The sequence below is a fragment of the Seriola lalandi genome, unplaced genomic scaffold (assembly GCF_002814215.2).
Source record: "Seriola lalandi dorsalis isolate HSWRI2012SDOR001 ecotype SW California unplaced genomic scaffold, Sedor1 jcf7180002054484, whole genome shotgun sequence".
Classification (NCBI taxonomy): Eukaryota; Metazoa; Chordata; class Actinopteri; order Carangiformes; family Carangidae; genus Seriola; species Seriola lalandi.
This window is the reverse complement of record NW_019525037.1, coordinates 576703-582815: the sequence shown is the minus strand read 5'-3', so window position 1 is coordinate 582815 and position 6113 is coordinate 576703.

The following is a 6113-nucleotide window of genomic DNA, read 5'->3' as shown; positions in this document are numbered from 1 at the left end:
TGTATTCTGAAGTTTGAGTTTTGTTGTGTTTTTAAAAAATTTTGATCTACATTCTTGTGAAGGCTCATATTTCATCATATTTTGTCCAAAATAGGATAAACTACGGTGGCCCTGAGGGAAACACGTGGTAACAGAGAGAACACAAACAACTTGAGAAAACGTCTTCATCAGTTTGAAACACATGCGCTGCAAATACTCACAACACAACAGAAGTGTTTCCAGGGGACTCTGAAAAGTGATGGACCTGCTGGGACGCACTTGTTGTTCAATGCCCAGTTGTGACTTTTGTTATTTAAGTTTTGAATTTAAATGACATTATAGGGTTGGTGGTACAGCTACTGGTTCAGGCATAGATATTGTGAAACATGGTGCATAAAGAGGAAATGTGCTGAGCAATGCAAAGAAAAACAAATAAATACATAAGATTCTAACTCACATATATGGAAGTGAAAAATTCAGTTCACAATAGAAAAGGAGGGAGTGTCCTGCTCAGTCACTGGTGCTCAGAGCCAAGTATTTATCAGTCCTAGTAAAGGTCCAAAAAAGCTCCCAAGGGTCTGTCCCCCATCTTCCTCGTTCCCCTTCATCGGGTTCGGACTCGACATCAGGCCGCCGCGGTTAAGACTCCACCTTCATCGGATGCACTCTACCAGGTGAGCCTCCGGGGCGCCGCCTCATCACTTCTGTTGTGTTGTGAGTATTTGCAGCTCATGTGTTGTCAAACTGATGAAGATGTTTTTCTGAATGTGTTTGTGTTTTGTCCGTTTGCACGTCCCCTGTGTTGCATCACTTGTAGCACACACGTCTTACAGACAGAAGAAGTAGCCTGGGCACAGCAGCAGCGATGCGTCAGTCCTGAGAGCTGGAGAGAGGTTTAAAACAGAATAAAACAACAACCTTACAATGGTTTAGATGTTTTATACTTTTATGTGTGTGTGTGTGTGTGTGTGTGTGGGAAACACTTCCGTTGTGAGTATTTGCAGCACGTGCAATGCTTCTTCTTTCATTGATTCAAGGGGCAACGTACAGGTTAGCACTGTCTCCTCAACACAGGAGAGTCTGCGTTCACATCCACAGTCAGCTGGAACACATAGACAGATGGAAATAAGGTGAATGGATGTAAAGTTGGAGTATGTGAGGACTTTGACCAGGGGTTGGTTTCTCAAAGACAGGCTTTGACTGTGTCTTAGAAAAAACAAATAGTCAGACTTCAGCTAGACGTCTGAATTCATCTGTTACAAAGCAGTTTAGTTCTTGACTATCTTGTGATACAATGAATTCTGGGTAAATTAAAACTTGTTTCAAAATTACAAAAGAGACTGTCGTCCTCAAAAACCAAGCCCATAGGTCATTTGTGCATTAGTTTATTATGACCCATAGTCACGTTTTGTTGCTAGGCGACATCTAGTGGTCGTAGTAATGATGACAGGAGCAATGGGAAAAATCCATGACCACCTAACCCTAACCCCTAACCATGGCAACAAAGGAAGTATTTATTTTAACCCAAATCATGATCTTAACCTAAACCTAACCAAGTAGTTTTAGTGCCTAAACCTAGCCAGGCCATGACCTTTATTGTAGTCACCATGGCGACGAAGGTAGGTACGCCGCTGTCGATACCACTGGCATGTTTATTATTGCAACCATGACAACCAAAGTCCAGTACAACTAGGGGCATAATTCAGGAGACAATCCCATGGGTCGTGTCAGAGGGTTGAAAAACACGACCTGTGTGGTCGTTCAGGTCGGAGGGGTTGTTGAAAAAAAAATGGCCGACCGAGGAACATCAGACCGCTCAGCTCCGTTTACACCAGAAGAAGATGTTTGTCTTTGGAAGAATTCAACAGTGAGTGAGAGTGTATGAAGAGTGAATGATAAAAAGAACAGTCTGACTTGGAACAATAAATGGCTGCTCTCTCCATAACAATGTTAGCAACCACAAATTATGTTTGGTGCTAGTGTTCAGTTTAGGTGTCATTGATTGTTACCATGGTAACACTGGTGTTAAGCCTGAGTTAGCCTGGGGGTAAGGAATCTACAGTACACTTCTAGCCGTATGTATGGGCAAGGAAGTTTTGCCATGAAGTTCAGTGAAGACGTTCATGGTCCCCAGGAAGATGACTTTGGTGAACTTTCCTTCTGGCTTCCAAAAGGTCAAAATGTCCACCTGTTCAACAGCTGAGGTCATAATGTGATGGCTCTAAAAGTAATGACTGTTGCAGTGTCAAATGACCCAAATTTCCAACTCTGGACAGTGACGCTGCACAACCATGTTCCTGTGGTACAACTCACCTCATTAGTATCATTGACTCACTTATGATCCAAGTGTGTGTGTGTGTGGTGTGTTAGTGTGTATCAGTGCCACATAATCAATAGTAAAAAATGATCTGTCCACGTTGCACAAGGGTCAGACATGATTCTGTGACCTTTAACCTCTGTAGAGGAAGGAGCCAGATGTTGAAAACAGAACAGAATGGAAGCGAGTATGAGGCTCCGTCATTCAAATTGATCTGAAATGTCAAACTGACCGCTGCCCCGTCTCATTTCATACTACTGTCTAAATCTTGTTAGTAAAAATCCTCTGCTATGATTAATATTTTGATTAACGTGACAAGCTGTTGGTGTTAGTGGTTGTGCTAATGCTAACTCTCTCTCTCTCTCTGTACTTACAAGTTTTCAGGTCATTTCTAGCCCCGCCCCCATCCCCACGAGTTGACAGGATTGGTTCCTTAGGTTTGTGACGTATGAAACCCTGACTGTCTGAATCTGTGTTTATGAGACTGTTGTTGGTTCACTGCAGGTCAAGGTGGAAACACTCAGTCATGGTGTTGATGATTATTTCACTCATCACATGTCTTGCATTATATAAACAACATCATATGGATGTTAATCAGATTAAACTCATGATTTTCATCTTCTCTTTTTGTTATTTGTTGTGATGTAATAATTAAAATGATAAGAGGGAACAAACAACATGAAAGAAAGACAGTGACAGTCTTAAAACATGTTTAATTACATGTAAATAATTACAAACAGGGATCATCAGACTGATGACATAAGATGTAATGTAAAACTGTATTCAGTAGTGAGGAGACCATGCATATTACAGCTACATTTTTTATATATATATATATATATATATTTGTATTTGCTTTCCTAATGAATGTCTTAAGAATCAACCATTTAAGCTCATTTATGTGTGTGTGTGTGTGTGTGTGTGTGTGTGTGTGTGTGTGTGTGTGTGTGGTGTTTGCACTTAACATAATCTGTTTCCTAATCCTTTTTACCCTCAAACATCCCTCAGTAGAGAAGACTGGATAAAATATTCTCACCTTTTAAAAACCTTCACACTTTACAAAACGTTCCTCATTTAAAAACTTTGCCCTTACTTTTCTAAAACGTGAAAACAGCTGTTCTGTCTTTTTTTTTAAAAAATGTCCTCACTTTAAATAAATGTTGTCACTTTATAAACATTAACTCCCCACAAAGATACAAGAACAAGATCGCACACACACATGGACACACACACACACACACACACATTTTCTGGATTGCAAACAGAGATGATGTCAGGCAGCGGCAGCCTGCAGGTCGATACTGTCCTGCTGGTTTTCAGGGAGGGGAACGTGGTGAATTGTCCAACCTCAGAGGTCAGAGGTTACAGAGCATCTTCTCAACCGCAAACATGACAGGAAGATGAGACAATGGGAATTTTATTAGAAATAAAACTATTTTTTTTCTTACTATGATTTTGTTTTGTTTTTCATATTCAAAGTAACAGACAATTTTGAGTCGAGTCATTTTCTACAGCATTTTTTAAATTACATTTTAATAATCATCCTACTTGTGCTTTTTCACAAAATAAGTAATCACACAAATCTCAAGGATTAAAAAACAAAATGACGTCTAACTCAGTGATATAATACAACAATTCATTTGAAGTGAAGTAAAAATGGCTTTTAAATGGAGAAAAAACCTCACAGCCCTCCTGCCCCCTAACTCATAATCACTCACTATCACCTACTGATGAATGATGTCATTATTCCTCTGCCAACAAATCTCAAATAATCAATAATAATCCTAATGGTATTGATAATGTAAACCAAAATAACTGGTACAATATGAATGATGAACAACAAAGAATACATTTAAAAATCAAAAAGTAAAATATTGTGGATATATAGAGACACACACACAAAAAAAATAATATATATGTATATATGTATATATATATATAATACTATTAATACTATATAATACTATATATTAGTATTTTATTTTCTAAGTTAAATTACAGAAAATCTTTCATGTTGAAATAAATCTTGTTCTGTTTTTTAAGTGGGGATATTTGAAGAAAAGAAACAGAAAGAACCGCCATAAGAATGTAGGTCAGCATGTATGTAAATGAGAGAGGTCAGATGGCGAGCGCCGGGGGTGGCTGACCTCTGGCCTTTGACCCTTTCAATCCTGCTGCTTCATGTCAGCAGCTGCTAACAAAAGAAAACCTGCAGGAGTCAACAACTGGATTTGTAAGCGAACAGATTGGGATTATTTTGTATTTAAAGGAAGCAATTTGTAAATTTTCATGCATTTTAAAAACTGCTGTAATATTTTTCCTTCCTAATACACTGTAGGTTTATTTTTTTGCATATTTTCAAAGGAAAGTACAACTTTTAATCAACACACAGTGAAGATAATGTTTGATATTTTTACACAATTAATATATGAGAATTAAAGAGATGAATTAAAGAATACTACAACAAAACTAAACAAAACAAAACACTGGAAACTAAAGTAAAAGGAAAATAGTTCATATGAACTGGATCAGATCAGTGTGACTGTTGGAGTTCACAGATAAGGAGAAACACTTTATCGATTGCTGCAAGAGGAAATGAGGTCACAACAGCAGCGAAGCGTGAGAGGAGCTGACGGTGAAAACACAAACAAGTGCAAAACAAACAAAAAAGGACATGGATTAATAAATAATTAGGCTAATAATTTAAGTAAGCAAATAGATAAATACATGTGCAAACAGGCAAATGGGTTAATAATCACAAAATCTGTCAAATAAATCTTTATATATACTTGTAAAGAAGCAATGTGAAGAACTGGTTTTAAGGTTTTAAAGTGTTAATTATAAAAACAGCAGAACTTATATGGAAATATCAATGACTGTGAAATAAAAGACAGATTGTGAAAACAGAAGAAATGAAATTCACAGTGTCATTGAGCACACAGACACTCCCCACGTTTGTCCAAAGAAAAGTACAGATGAGTTCAATTGAAGTCGCAGAAGATCTCGGAGTATCCATGGTGACATTATGAGATGAAAAATAAGAAAGAAAGAGGAAGCCACACACACACACACACACACACACATGTCCACATGTCTAAGAACCAGCAAACACAAACTACACTATCATCGAGTAAAAAAAAATGAAAATAGAAAGACATCTGAGTGTTTACACTCAAATTACACAAAATGAAAAAGAATCTATATTGTGCAACACGTGCAGCATTTAGGGTCAATGACCTTTGCACTTTGCTATGATCAGCATTTACTCTTTGTTTCGAGTTTCAGTTTAAGCACTTGGGTGCATTACATTTTTAGCTGTTGTGCATATATGGCATATGTGTATGTGTGAATGCATGTATTCATGTGTTTGTGTGTGTATACAGTATGTATGTGACAATAAAGTGGAATATATGTATTAGAAAAAATATCAATACAATTTTCAAGGGGTGAGCAAAGAAAGAGCGAAACTGATCTTTTAGATAAATGTGTAAAAAATAAATGATCATGACCATGAATAATGATTATGAGATGATCATATGCACATGCACTTATGTTCTTCTCTGTGGTGGTCTCCAATTCAACCGTGTGGAGATCAGAAATATTAATGCAGCTCCTCCTCCTCCTCCTCCTCCTCCTCCTCCTCCTCCTCCTCTTCTTCCTCTCTTTGATCAGAAAGTGCAAAAACTCAGAAACTCTCAGCCTCAGTCTGAGGCCGTCACGCTGAAGGTTGGCACCGTCTTTAGGCCGAGAGGAAATCAATAAATCAAATGTTATGATTAAAGTAGCAACAAGCCAGAGGACATTAAATAATCATGCA